Genomic DNA, 13,183 nt, shown 5'->3' with positions numbered 1-13,183 from the left:
TGCCTGGCTGAGATTCAGTGTACAGATCGTTCAGAACACGAATGAACTGCTTCTGATGATGAGTGCACAGTTTGACCATGAACTTCTCCAGCGGGGACTTCGACTGACTGTTAGAATCTACTGCTATTGCCTCTGCTGAGTTCTCACTAGACAGACAAAAAGAGAGAAGAAATTAGTATGGTTATTTTCCAAAGAACCATTTTTACATTATGAAATTCATCAATGTTACTCATGTTGTACAGAGAATTGACACTCTGGCCAAAGCTGGTTCTAAGTGCCCATATGCTTCTTATTCAATAAATGAGGAGCATTTACTTCATTAAAATACAAGGCCAGCCCTGTTATATTCTCAATTTTTAGTGACAGCTTTCATTCTTTTTTTTTTTTTTTTGCGGTACGTGGACCTCTCACTGTGGTGGCCTCTCCCGTTGCGGAGCACAGGCTCCGGACGCGCAGGCTCAGTGGCCATGGCTCATGGGCCCAGCCGCTCCGCGGCATGTGGGATCTTCCCGGACTGGGGCACGTACCCGTGTCCCCTGCATCGGCAGGCAGACTCTCAACCACTGCGCCACCAGGGAAGCCCAACTTTCATACTTTTAAAGTGATTATTCACAAATAATTTTTATCTTGTAGAGAAGAAATATCATTGAAAAGAAATTTTTCTTCAAAAATTAAAATTTTGGCCACATTATTAACTCCAGTTGGTCAACATACACTTTCGTTTTAGGCCCGAGTATTCCTGTTAAATAATCACTGGCTCATAGATCCACAACACTGAAAAAAATTCAGACACACTGTATTACAAGTCTTGGTTTAGCAATACTTAGAGAAATTACAGTTTTAAATGGTTTCTCAGCTTGACCAGTTGGCTGGACTCTATAATTCTGCAAACAGTGATGCAGGAATCCTCCTAACCCTTTGGGGCATGGAGGAATAGAGATCAATAATTTCACACTTCGGATACACTGAAAGATGAATGACAAGCAATTCCTAACTCCTAGCCTCTAAATGAGGACACAGATGTGAAGTTACATTGTAAACCATAAGGCCCTGTCAATGCAAGATAGTAGTACTGTCGCTTCTCAAGCCCCACCTAGTACCTTCTCCTAGACCTTCAATAAACATTTTACAGTAACGCACAGGAAGCCAATTCTACGTTCAAGAACACTTTTCAACCATTTCCGTAAATTATCTAGGACAACTCTTAGAGTTTAACCAGGATAGTGGGGAAGGCAGAAAAAGGATGATACTAGATTGAGGACAGGCTAAAGGCAATTTCTGCCTAGATAGCCAAGTGTTTTCAAGAGCTGTTTTGTATTTCTGGACATCGGGATTTTTACTAAGCCCATGCAGTTGGTGTGTCCCAGTTTTCTGGAGCTTTATACAACTTCTCAATCTCTCTCTCTCTCTCTCTCTCCCGCCTAATTCCTTAGAAGACTATTATCTGACTCTTTATGTAACACAGCAAAGCACCAAGGACAGCTTAATAAATGTGTGCTGAACAGATGTTGTTTGATAATATCTTCCAGCTAATTATTTTTTCTTCAATCTGTGACTTTATCTCCCAGTCACGAAGTGCCTCTGTAGGAAGGTGTACCCTAGACAGCCTACATCGGCCTCCTACCTCTCTACCCTCTTTTGGCCTCTGAAGCCGTGTGGTTTTAGAGGAAAGAGCACAGATTGTGGAATATGAAAAACCTGTATTCTTCTTGTAGCTCTGACATTTACTAGCTATAGGATCTCAGGCAAATTACTTAACCTCTCTGAACCTTGGTTTCCTTATCTGTAAGCTGGAACTGAGTATCAATATTTCAAAGGATTGTTGTGAGATATTAGATTACATAAAGCACAAAAGAGCAGGTGCTCAATTTTACTTTCTCTGTTCCTGACTCATGCAGATTTTTAAGACCAAGTGGTGAATAATGCTGAAACATGTCTAAATACAAAACAAAATAACACCAAGAAACTATTAATCCAATCTGTTATTTAAACTGTTTTGCAAGAAAAAAGGTTACACTGTGTTTTTATTTTCACAACTAGCAAGAGAGCAGTTTTCTTTAGTGATGCCATGGGTATCTGAAAAGGTCTACATTAGACTACAGATTAGAAAAACTAGAAATGTCTTAGAAAATGCCTACACCTCAGTGTGAAACTGATCACTGAATTGTGAATAAACCAAGAAAAAAGATTATTATAGAAGCATTATAACAGATGCATGGGTACACCGAACATGTACATGCTGGCTACGGGGCCAAAATCTACCAAAGAGACGGAAAGACCAAGAGCAACTGGAAAAAAACCTCACTGAACAGGATACTTACGATACGTATATTTTTCTGTCTGTATACTGTCCTTCGGTAAAAAGTTTTAGAAAGGAAATATCTGGAAGGTCAACAGGAAGAAGTTCCTCCCTTCCTTTAGAGCGGAGGAGACACCAGTGACACTCTTGGGTGAGTGACTGCAAAGTCATTTCCAACTCTCGGACTCAATTAGATATACGTGGGAACTTAACAAACTCCTGCAGCTGCAGACTTTGTAGCTCACGGGGAAGTCAGGAGGTCCCTGCTGAAGGGACCCCTTCCAGGAGGTACCTTGTGTCCATGTCTATCACGTGTTACTAACAACATAATATGTGTCACAGGATATAGTACTGGGAGACAGTAGAGAGTAGTCTACCCTTTACTAGTTGTGTGACCTTGGCCAAAACACTGAACCATTTTGGGTCTTAGTGGAGCGAGCACCTGTCCCATCTACCACTTAGGATTGCTACAAAAGAAAACCTACAAAGTTTACACAAATACTGGTTACCATTACTGTCAGCCAATCCCATTAAACATGCTTCAATAAGAATAACTCAGAGACCAGGAATGTATATTAATACTTTTTACAACCCCCCAAAGAGGATTTTCTAGATAATGAAAGTTTACCCTTCAAGTACCAAACATTTAAAAATTTAAGTATTTTTGATGGAAGTTTTTAAAAAATTATGTCATCCTCTGAACACAATTTATTCTTTCTTAATGACTCAGAGTCATTACCATGTACACGATTATTGAAGTTTGGCTATTATTTTTATTATACTGAACTGAAATATAGTGATAGTTCTGGGGGCTACTCAATGAAGTAAATCTACTGCCTAAATACAAAGAAGTCATGGTGGCAGTCTGCATTTTATTAAAAATCTGTCTGCATTTTATTAAAAATCTTTCTTCTTATTGGCCTCCAAATAGCAGCTGTGTTTAGGAGTCCCACTTTTACCTTTAGCTGAGTACTTTTGCTCACTAGCTGAGAAGCCAAATCTCAAGAGCTAGACTGGTACTTTAAGTGAAAGTAAACAAGCTCTGAATGAAGGCTTGGGGAAGAGTTTTGTGAGTAAACCACATGGATCTTCTAACAACAACTTCAACTGCTCAGAGCCCTTTATTTCTGTTTTTGGTTCTTGGATGTGTTCCTGATATTTCTGAGATAGGTGGCTACAAATAAGTGAGATATCACTGCCTTTTCAATGCATCAAATACACTCTACGTATATTTTAGCATTACAAGAAAAGAGAAAAAAGGTTGACAAAGATCTATGAGAAGGATTAAGAAATGTCACGGCATCTTATTGTAGAAAAGACTAAAGAGAGAAATAAATGGTTCTCCCCAATTCAAGAAGTGCACTCATGTGAAAATGTCTGGACACTGCTTCATGGCTGTGAAGCCATGGCTGTGCTCTGGAAGCAGGCTTTGGTGTCTGAAGTTAACACCATGTCTTGAGATTCATGAAATCAAGGTGTGTGTCCAATAAAAGTACAGAGAGCTCTGAAGAAAAACCGAGGAAGCACTTTCTTCTAAAGCGATGCTCACAGAGAGTAAAAAACTGAATAATGATTAATCCTTGGATGATACCTAACTTCCTTTATGCTTATGAAACTTGGATTTGCTGCTGTCCCACATGTTTCAATAATTTAACAGTGACTGAATATTTCAGTCACCCCCAAACTAATGTAAGGTCTTCCAAAGGGCCATGCAATCAGCTCTGAAGCAGTAATTGTGACAATACGGCTAGTCCCCAAGGACAAAACAGTCAACCAACCACCAGTAGGTATTATCTATTTCACAGCATCATGGCAAGGGGAAGTGGTGTCTTCCCAACTAAGGCATACTGAAGAAACATTGTTAGTACCACTGAACTCTAACTTGGAACAATGCAGTACAGCATTTGGAGGCTGAAAAACACCATCACAGAGGCAGACACAGACTACACCAACCTTAAAACGCATTTATAGCAGTGGTTTGGGGAAGCTCAGGAGATGAAAAGATTAAAACTGAAAATGGCAACTTTGCTTGAGAGAAAGAGAAATCAACAAAGGGTCGTTTTGTGTGTATTTTCCCGGTAAAAAGGATCAGGGACAATGTACTGGTGAACCACAAGTCACCAGAGCAAGCAGTAGGGTGCTCTTTATCAGTTACATCCTTGGCCACCTCAAAGCTATCAATCCGGAGTGACTATATCATTTCCTGAAATCCTAAGCTATAGTGGTTTGTAAAATTCTTTGGCAATGATCAGGGGTTTTGTATATTTACCCTATAATTTGTATCTTTTACTGACTTAATTTGTCTTGTGTTTGTCTTAGCTTTCCAAGTAGATGTAAGCTACTTGAGTGTAGGTAGGGGCCACATTTCATGTTTTTCTGTTTCCTCTTAGCGAAAAAGAGGGGGAGGGAAAGGGAGCATCAGTGATGCTTCCTGAGTTTGCTTCTTGGATTTTCTTCCTAGGTAGCACCATTTACTGAGATAGGAACACAGGCAACGAAGCTGGCAGCTGGTTGTTGGGGTATATGTATCTGAAGAGTTCTGTACACACTGACTTGAAATTTTTATAAGATGCTGAATCTGAGATATCTGGTAGGCAACTGGACACACAGGTATGAGCCCACTAGTAGCTTCACTTGAATATGAGAACCTCCACATTAATACTAACCTTTGTCCAAGTGTCATTAAATGGGCCCTGTTATAATAGCTAACTTTATAACTATAGTAATAAAATTACTTTTGACTGTGCTTCGAAATTACCCAGCTTCCTACCTTATTTGATTTTCTCTGGAAGTTTTTTTCAGTAAGACCTATGTTTAGATGAATTTTAATTTCGTATCATTCAACTACTTAATTTCAAAAATTAACATCAACCTTTTCAAAGTTTCATTCTATTACTCTTTTTTCATGTTTTAAGAAAATGGGTGCTAGCCAGCTTTGCCTGAGTTTTAAACAGCGGGTCTTTACTTTGGCTTCTAGTTATTCAATTCTTCCCACAGCCTTAGGCCTTTAATAGAGCCTAAATACAACATTTGTCCTGATTTACTCTCAGACAGTAAGTAGGGAAACCAAAGAGGGGTGAGCTTCTGTCCTACAGACTACTGACTCCTACAGATCACACTTAGGTCAACTCGACCTGAGAAGCACTATGTTTTATTTTTAGTTCAGCGATTATAGCTGGCATCACATCTGACTATATTAGATTTTTACAAGAACGGTAATTCATCACAGATTTTGAAATCACTTGTTTGAGTTCACGTTTCTTCCCCTCAGTAACAGGACACTCTCTAATAGTTAAAGTCAATTGTTTATCAGTCAGAAATACTTCACCACCACCACTGAAGAGCAGTAAAAGCTCAGGGACTGGTAAATGGGAGGAAGGGCTACAGAAGGAGGAAACTACCTGGATTAGTTCTGTTTCTCTCCTTGGTGAAAAGTGGCCTATATGACCTTGACCGATTTGTCTTTCTATCCCCAATTGAATGCCTAATTCTTAAGGGTGTGGTAAAAGGATAAGATAATATTCATAAAAAACTTTGAAAGGCACAGTTTAAGAATGATGTGTTGTTTCACAACCCTATCTTTAATGATTTACTCAATGATGTTTTTCTAGATCAGAGGTTAGACATAGCTGAACTCGCCTACTTTGTCAATACCGCCGCAATACTTAAATCTCCAAAGGAAAACATTCCTGTGGTTAATATAAATGGTGGATGGTCAATGCCTATGTTCTCTTAGGGTAAAAGATCAAATAGAAAAGAGATGTGGTAGAGAGCTGAAATGACAATTTTTTAAGAGTCTAGAATGTGGGACGGATGGATTCAGGTAGTCTCTCAGTATCTGCTCTGTAACTACCAATCATCAATGCAACATCACTGATGACCAAAATAGATTCTTTTTGACTGAAAAAGATCAACAGAGAGAGTGAATGATGTTTGGATGAGAGCTAATCTTAGAAGGAGGAAAAGATAATCCCAGGGAAACAGAAGGGGAGAGAAAGCTTGAGACAATACTTTAGACAGAGTGGACCAAATAGTTAAGAGTTATAAATTAATTTAGCTTGATTCTCTTTAAATACAGGAAAACATAAAAATGCATTGTTCGCCCTGCTTAAAGGCAGTAAGATTTGTAATTTTTGCCAGATAATAATCTGAAATTATGTTCCCTAATTCCTTACTTCTGGTCCTTTAAGCACAGAAAATATAAGTATGTTCAAGGGCCTGGATAAGTCTGCTGACAAGTCCTCACTCTTCACTGGGAAATGCATCTACCCTTGGCTATTTCACATCTCTGTATCTTTCATACCTGGATACAGGAATACTCTAAGGGCTATGACAAAACTGTGAGTGTGTGTGTAGTGGAGAAGACGAGCATGGGGTATGGAGGTTTTTCTTCACTGTCTAAAAGGCCACGTATAGTTGTATGTGTAAAGTATTGAACAATCAAGTTTTCTTTCCCTAGAACTGAACTATGAGAAACAGTAAAAGGTAGGCAAATGTGACATAGAAAAGTGAGAAATAAAGTTCTTAAGATCACAGAATAGAAAGTGGCCTCTTAAAATCAGACAGCTTAATACCTGATTTCCAGGTGGTTGAAATGCTAATTATCTAAATTTGGATTTAGATAGAATTTAGATGGATTTAGACAGAAAAAGATTTCAAAGTTGGGGTTAAGGAGAGATCAGAATTGTGGGTGATGGTGAGATGGGGGTGGGTTCCAAACCCAAGATGTACCTGTAACTCTTTACCCTGTAAGAGTCCTCAGTGAGCCACTCTTGCTGATGGCAACATGGCATCTTGCTTAGGTGTGGAGTGGAAGAATAGTTGAGAACAACTACTTTAAAACAAAAGACATGGGCTTCCCTGGTGGCGCAGTGGTTGAGAGTCCGCCTGCCGATGCAGGGGACACGGGTTCGTGCCCCGGTCCGGGAGGATCCCATGTGCCGCGGAGCGGCTGGGCCCGTGAGCCATGGCCACTGAGCCTGCGCGTCCAGAGCCTGTGCTCCGGAACGGGAGAGGCCACAACAGTGAGAGGCCCGTGTACCGCAAAAAAAAAAAAAAACAAAAGACATGCAATCCCTTTGTGATAGCTTTCTAAGTTTACTGTGTTCTTAACTAAGTTCAGTAAAAACAGGGCAGAACAAAGGTTCAAAAAATTATGAATTAATACTGTAAACTGGGGGAAAGGAGAAGTGCTTCAGAGGGTGCTTACTGGACATGAAGCCATAATTTGCTAGCTTTTCTGTACCTCATGGTTTAATAAAAGGCTATTATTTAGAGTAGATCTAAATATGATAGAAGCAGTTTAAGGCTTGTATATTGTATCTTCTGTTTCTCGTAAGTTTAGCTAGATTGTCAAATTTATTAAATTACAATAAAAAATATAATTATCAAGGAGATCCTTATGTTCACTCTTTAACGCATTTTCACCCTATAGCAAAGGTACCTGGGAAGCCGAAATATAATCAGAAAGTTACTTGGTGAGTCAGAAGTCAGAGCAAGGGGTCATTAAACACAACAGTCCAATGTTTCCGTCTCCTCTCTAGGAATGTAATAGGCTCACAAAACAGACACTTCTGTCAAACTATTTACTTCTGAAAAAATTTTTTTCCCTCTATCAAACTGATTTTTGCTTCTATCATCCCAGGTAAGACTATGCATGCACGACCATATTACATTACATTTGGTGTTAATTAATGTAAACGAAAGGAGGGAGGGTTCAGAGGCAGTGAAAGGGGATTTTGGACTGGACGGTGTAAAGTTTAAAGATGACAGTTCCTGGAAGTGGGGGAAGAAATATCCCTAAATGATATAACTAAATACTGATTTGATGAGAACACAAATCTAAATTATTTTTCTAATGAGTATTATCACTAAGAATTCTTAGAAAACACTTTGCAATAGATTTTAGAAAATACTACAGTAATTTCAGACAAAGAGGACAGACCTCTGCTCATGGTTGATTTGAAACTGCAGAAGTGTCTGTCCCTAGACCTAGACTCACTGAATTACTGAAACCAGATTAAAGAGCCATCTGATCTTAAAGGCACAGCTGACATTCTAGGTCAGGATACATGAGAGCTCAGGACAAGTCAGTGAATCTAGTCTATTTCCTTTTTTGTTTTTGTATCTGTCAAGTAGGGGTTTAAAATCTATGTTATTCTTTGGGGGAAACTGCTCTTCAATTCCCTTTAAATGACCAGGACGATGATAGACTAAAAAATACCACTGTTTAGGCAGGATATAGAGACGCTCATCTCCCCAAGTGAGAGAAAATGTACCACACCAAGATGCTCTCTTCAAGGGGGTAAAGGGAAAGAAACATTTGTCAAGGCCCAGCAGTGGCCAAGGACTGTGCACAGTTTCCCTGGAGTGCAACTGACAGGAGTCAGTCCACACAAGATTTCCACTACAAGAGGAATATATTTCTTTTGTAGTAATAATAATGACGATAATAACGATAACCTCAAAAACCCACACTACCACTTTGCAGGGCACTGTGTATGCAGATGGAGACCTAAAGGAGGCATGGGGAGCTGACACAAACAGAAACCAAAAGAACATTTAAGAGTTCACATGACAGATCTCTGCAACACAAATGTTTTTCCCTCTCAAGAAATGAAGTGGTATGCCTTTTGACATATATTCCTAGTTTCTTTTTGGGTGAAAGGAAGAGGGGAAACTGGCAGATTACATAAATATCCAAATAAGCAGTTATCTAATAGTGTCCTGAGTCTTCTGTGATTTTTATGGGATCTTCTAGACCTTTTCTCATGTTCTCTTGAGGTTCTAATCTCCACTCTTGAAACCATACAAATCTGTGCCATAATCCTTAAGAGTGGCAAATTCTACTTTTGTTGTCATATAATAAGTCACTTCAAATTGACACAATGACGGCACTCCTAAGTACTGTTATTAACTAATTATTTAAAGGACCTAGACCACTTTGTAAAATGTAAAAGGACTTAAAATTTAAAATGATTCCTAAGGTAATTTATACAAGATTTAATGTTATTTCTCACGTGTTCACCTCATGAATGTTAGAGGAGGTATATGTACTTTAGAATTTAAAGTACAGTAAGAAAACTATTTTTATGTCTACCATTCTCTCTGGGGTGCTCTTGGAATTAATGGTCCTTTTATAACCATCCCTTATCCCACCTCTCTCTGGAAACACTCAAGGCTACTGTTGGAGATGTACTGGAGTGAGGGGAACTAAGCAGAATCATCTGTATATTTGAGGTTTATTTAGGAATATTGGAAGACAAAATATAAGCAAATGTATACGCATATGTACACACACAGGCACAAATACTCAACTTAGGTACTTACTCTACCTCAATCCTTATCCTTAGTTTTACCACTTCTCTTGCTTCCAATATACTATCCAGTTCACCTATACTGATTTGACTTCCCTTGGAGAACACTATATTCTAAGCTCCCTGTCACTATTTCTCCTCCTCATTTTACAGTTTGCTGCACATCACCCAGAACTGCCATCTTCCTAAAGCCCAAATATGATCTCGTCACTTTTTCTGCATAAAATTTCAGTCAATTTCCCACTGCTCACAGTCCATCCTCTTTTAGCACCTTCCCCCTGTGGGCCGTGTTCTTTCTCACTATACTCTCATGGTTTGTGTCTATCTTTTATAAATAGTGCTTATGCTGCACGGTAACAGCTGACGTGGCTACCCCCTCTATTGGATTGTGAACCTTTCTATAGGTCCAGGACTTTGGCCTTTTTAAAGCGGTAGCTTCACTGCCTAAAAACTGGGGCTTAGTACATCTCAGGCATAAGTAAGTGATGAATAAACTAACCAAATAAATTACTATGTAGTGAAAATAATTTTCCCAAGACACTTTTCAAGGGAACTGAAAAGGGCAGAGGTAACATTTTGACACACAAGCAGAAGGGAAAAGAAAAAGCTTTCAAAGAAAATGAATTCAAATCAAGGAGGCAGGGAAAGGAAGGGAATTTTGAAGGTCAGACAGTAAGAGTGTAGGCTCCGAACTGTAAGCACACAGGAGGTTGCTGGCACCGAAAAAACAAGTATGAAAAGGTATGGTTTACATAATGGCTTTCAGAAGCCATTAGAATTTGACTGCAACCAAGAACAAGAAATACTTCTTACAAAGTAACTCAGTACACACATCACATCCGAGTTTGTATGTGTATGACAACACACAAGATTCAACAAAATATTTATCCGTATTATATGCTATGTACTCTGATTCTTTTTTCTTTTTAATTTCTTTTTAAAATGTTGGTTAGAACCCCCTGAACTGATCTTATAACTTACTAGTAAGGTATAACTGGCTGATTAAGTTTGCAGAGCTGGTCTACACAGACTCACCAATTCCTAGCATCTCACTAGAGTCTGCTACCCTCATTATTTTCTTCTTAGTCCATCTCTATCTAGCTAAAATTATACTACTAGGTTTTCCTGGGAAAAATGTCTCAAGTCATTTTAATAGACGCTGAAATGAACACCTCTAAACTGTACTAGCTATGATCTGATTTATCTGTTTGAAATGCACAGAACTCCCATTTGGTAAGAGTGTAATTAGAATCTCATTAAACAGGCAGTAGAGTCCCCAGATTCTTTCACTGGAAAACTAAAGGTTTGATGATTAAACACATAAGCACACACACATCCCCACAATCCCACCTAGATCTTACATTGTGTTATACAAACTACCACCACATAAAAAGAAAAATCTACAGATTCGAAGCATGTAAAATTTCAACCTTGAAAATACAAAAAACTCTATACAGTGGAAAGGAAAATAAATTCTATAAATTCTTCTACTTTCCAAACAACTTTTATTCCACTTAATCTTTGAAAAGAAATAAAGAATGATGGATAATTTTGATAATATTCCTCTCAAACAGGACCAAGAAATCAGAAAAGCAGCATTCCAGGTTTCAATTATAGTTCCAACATTTCTCCATCTCTCATTTTACAGTTAAAACAAGATTGGCTGCCCAATATCCCAGTCTAATATAAACTCATCTGCCTCACTTTCCAAGTTCTAATCAATATAAACAGCTTCCTCCACAGCTTTCAATGGGATTTTCTCACTCTCCTTACCTCTCATACTAAATTAACTCCTGCCAGGTGCTTTCACTCCTAGTTTTCATTTATTGAGCACTTGCAAAGAGCCTGGCATAGTGCTAAGTATTTTACATACAGAATCTCATTTAAGCCTCACAGCAAATCTATGAGGTGGGTCACATAAACCCCTTTCACACATAAGAAAACTAAGGCTCAGAAAGGTTCAATAACTTGTCCAAGACCATGTACTAAGAAAGCAGAAGGGCTGGGATTTTAAGCCAGGCCCATCAAATTCTATCTCTTAAACTTGGGATATTCTCCACTCTTCTCTCTATGCCCTACCTATTCACCTCTTCCAGCACTGAGTCAATAATGCTGATTTCTACTTAACAATGAAGTTTTAAATGCCTCAAATGTAATTTCTTTACTGGGAATTTCATAATTAAATACAGATTTAATTCTCTTCCTAAAAAGCAATGTAAGTTTATTCAAGAATAAAATTAGTTGATTTAATTAATAGCTAAGATTTAACTAGTTAAAAGTGAATCTAAAAGAAAAATATTAGATTAAATCCCTCACTCTAAGTTGAGTCAAGAGTGCCAAAGTGGTATAAGTATAAAGATAAGTATAATGGTTTGGAATCATGAGTATTAAGGGCAACTCATTGTGTGAGGAGGGCGGGCAAGTCCCTTAAAGACCTCAAGTTCCTTATTTTAAAAATGAAAGATTAGGATGGGACCAACAGTGTTTAATCAGTGGGTTAATAAACCCACTATGGTCACAACAATGTGAATATACTTAACACTACTAAACCATACACTTAAAAACGTTTACGTCTGTAAATTTTATGTCTTTTGACACAATTAGAAAGATCTGTTGAATAAACAAACTTTAAAAATGCAAACAAAACAAAAAAACCTGTTACAATTTGAAAATATATATCATGTTCAAGCCTCACTCTTATAAACTGATCCAGGCATCTGTACTGTTAAAAGATTGATTTTGATTGAGTATATCCAGAACTCTTTGTGCTCTAACATTCAAAGCAGAACTAGCCTGCACACAATCAGAACAGAAATTATGAATAACATACTTTAAAATTAATCAGAAAAAGTAACTGCTCAATCTAATTTTTGCAAAAGTACTGTCACATTCATACAATTCATAACAAAAACTTAACAAAATGGATTTGCTTTAAATAAAAGGCATCATTTTCCTTTAGAAAATGCTGCAAAGACCTAAGGTTTATAAGAACTTATTATTTAATAATGGGTTGCTACTGTATTTCTCAATGTTTGAACAGATATAATTGGTGTTATTTGTCACACATTTAAATAGACAGTTGCATTTTTAACAGACGCAGAGTTGAAATGGGGCCTAAAAGGCATTCAGGACAACGCTCACTTTCCAGACGAAAAAAACAAGTGATCTTTCTAGTATACCAAGTTGCAAGAAATTTACATTACCAAATAATCCCTTATCACTCCAAACTGCTGATCAAATAAAAGTGGGCAAGAAAAGTACAATGAACATTTTAAAACTACCAGTCAATAAACAACAGTATTCTTACATGCCTATAAAAAGCTCCAGGCTCAGTAAGATTTCATACTTATGAATTTTGATATACTTTTGCTTACTTCCACGCTGAACTCCAACCAAATCATGACTTAAACTATTCATTATATACCTATCAATCTTTTAAAATGTTCTGAGAACATTTCTTTTCCACTAACCTCTGAAAACAAGCCTGTCTACTCCACCTGTAAATGCAGTTTGATACACTAACCACTTCCCCCTAAACAGCAAAAAGTCCAACAACTTATAAGGTGAA

General features: G+C 37.9%; 1 protein-coding gene across 1 annotated transcript in view; it reads right to left on the bottom strand.

Moving 5' to 3' along the window:
- LCOR (ligand dependent nuclear receptor corepressor) overlaps nucleotides 1-13,183 on the bottom strand; it is a 131,613-nt gene that overhangs the window by 15,105 nt on the left and 103,325 nt on the right. The window lies entirely within an intron of this gene.

Source organism: Neophocaena asiaeorientalis, unplaced genomic scaffold (assembly GCF_003031525.2).
Source record: "Neophocaena asiaeorientalis asiaeorientalis breed wild unplaced genomic scaffold, Neophocaena_asiaeorientalis_V1.1 scaffold240, whole genome shotgun sequence".
NCBI classification, from domain to species: Eukaryota; Metazoa; Chordata; class Mammalia; order Artiodactyla; family Phocoenidae; genus Neophocaena; species Neophocaena asiaeorientalis.
This window is presented reverse-complemented; position numbering and strand designations above follow the sequence as displayed.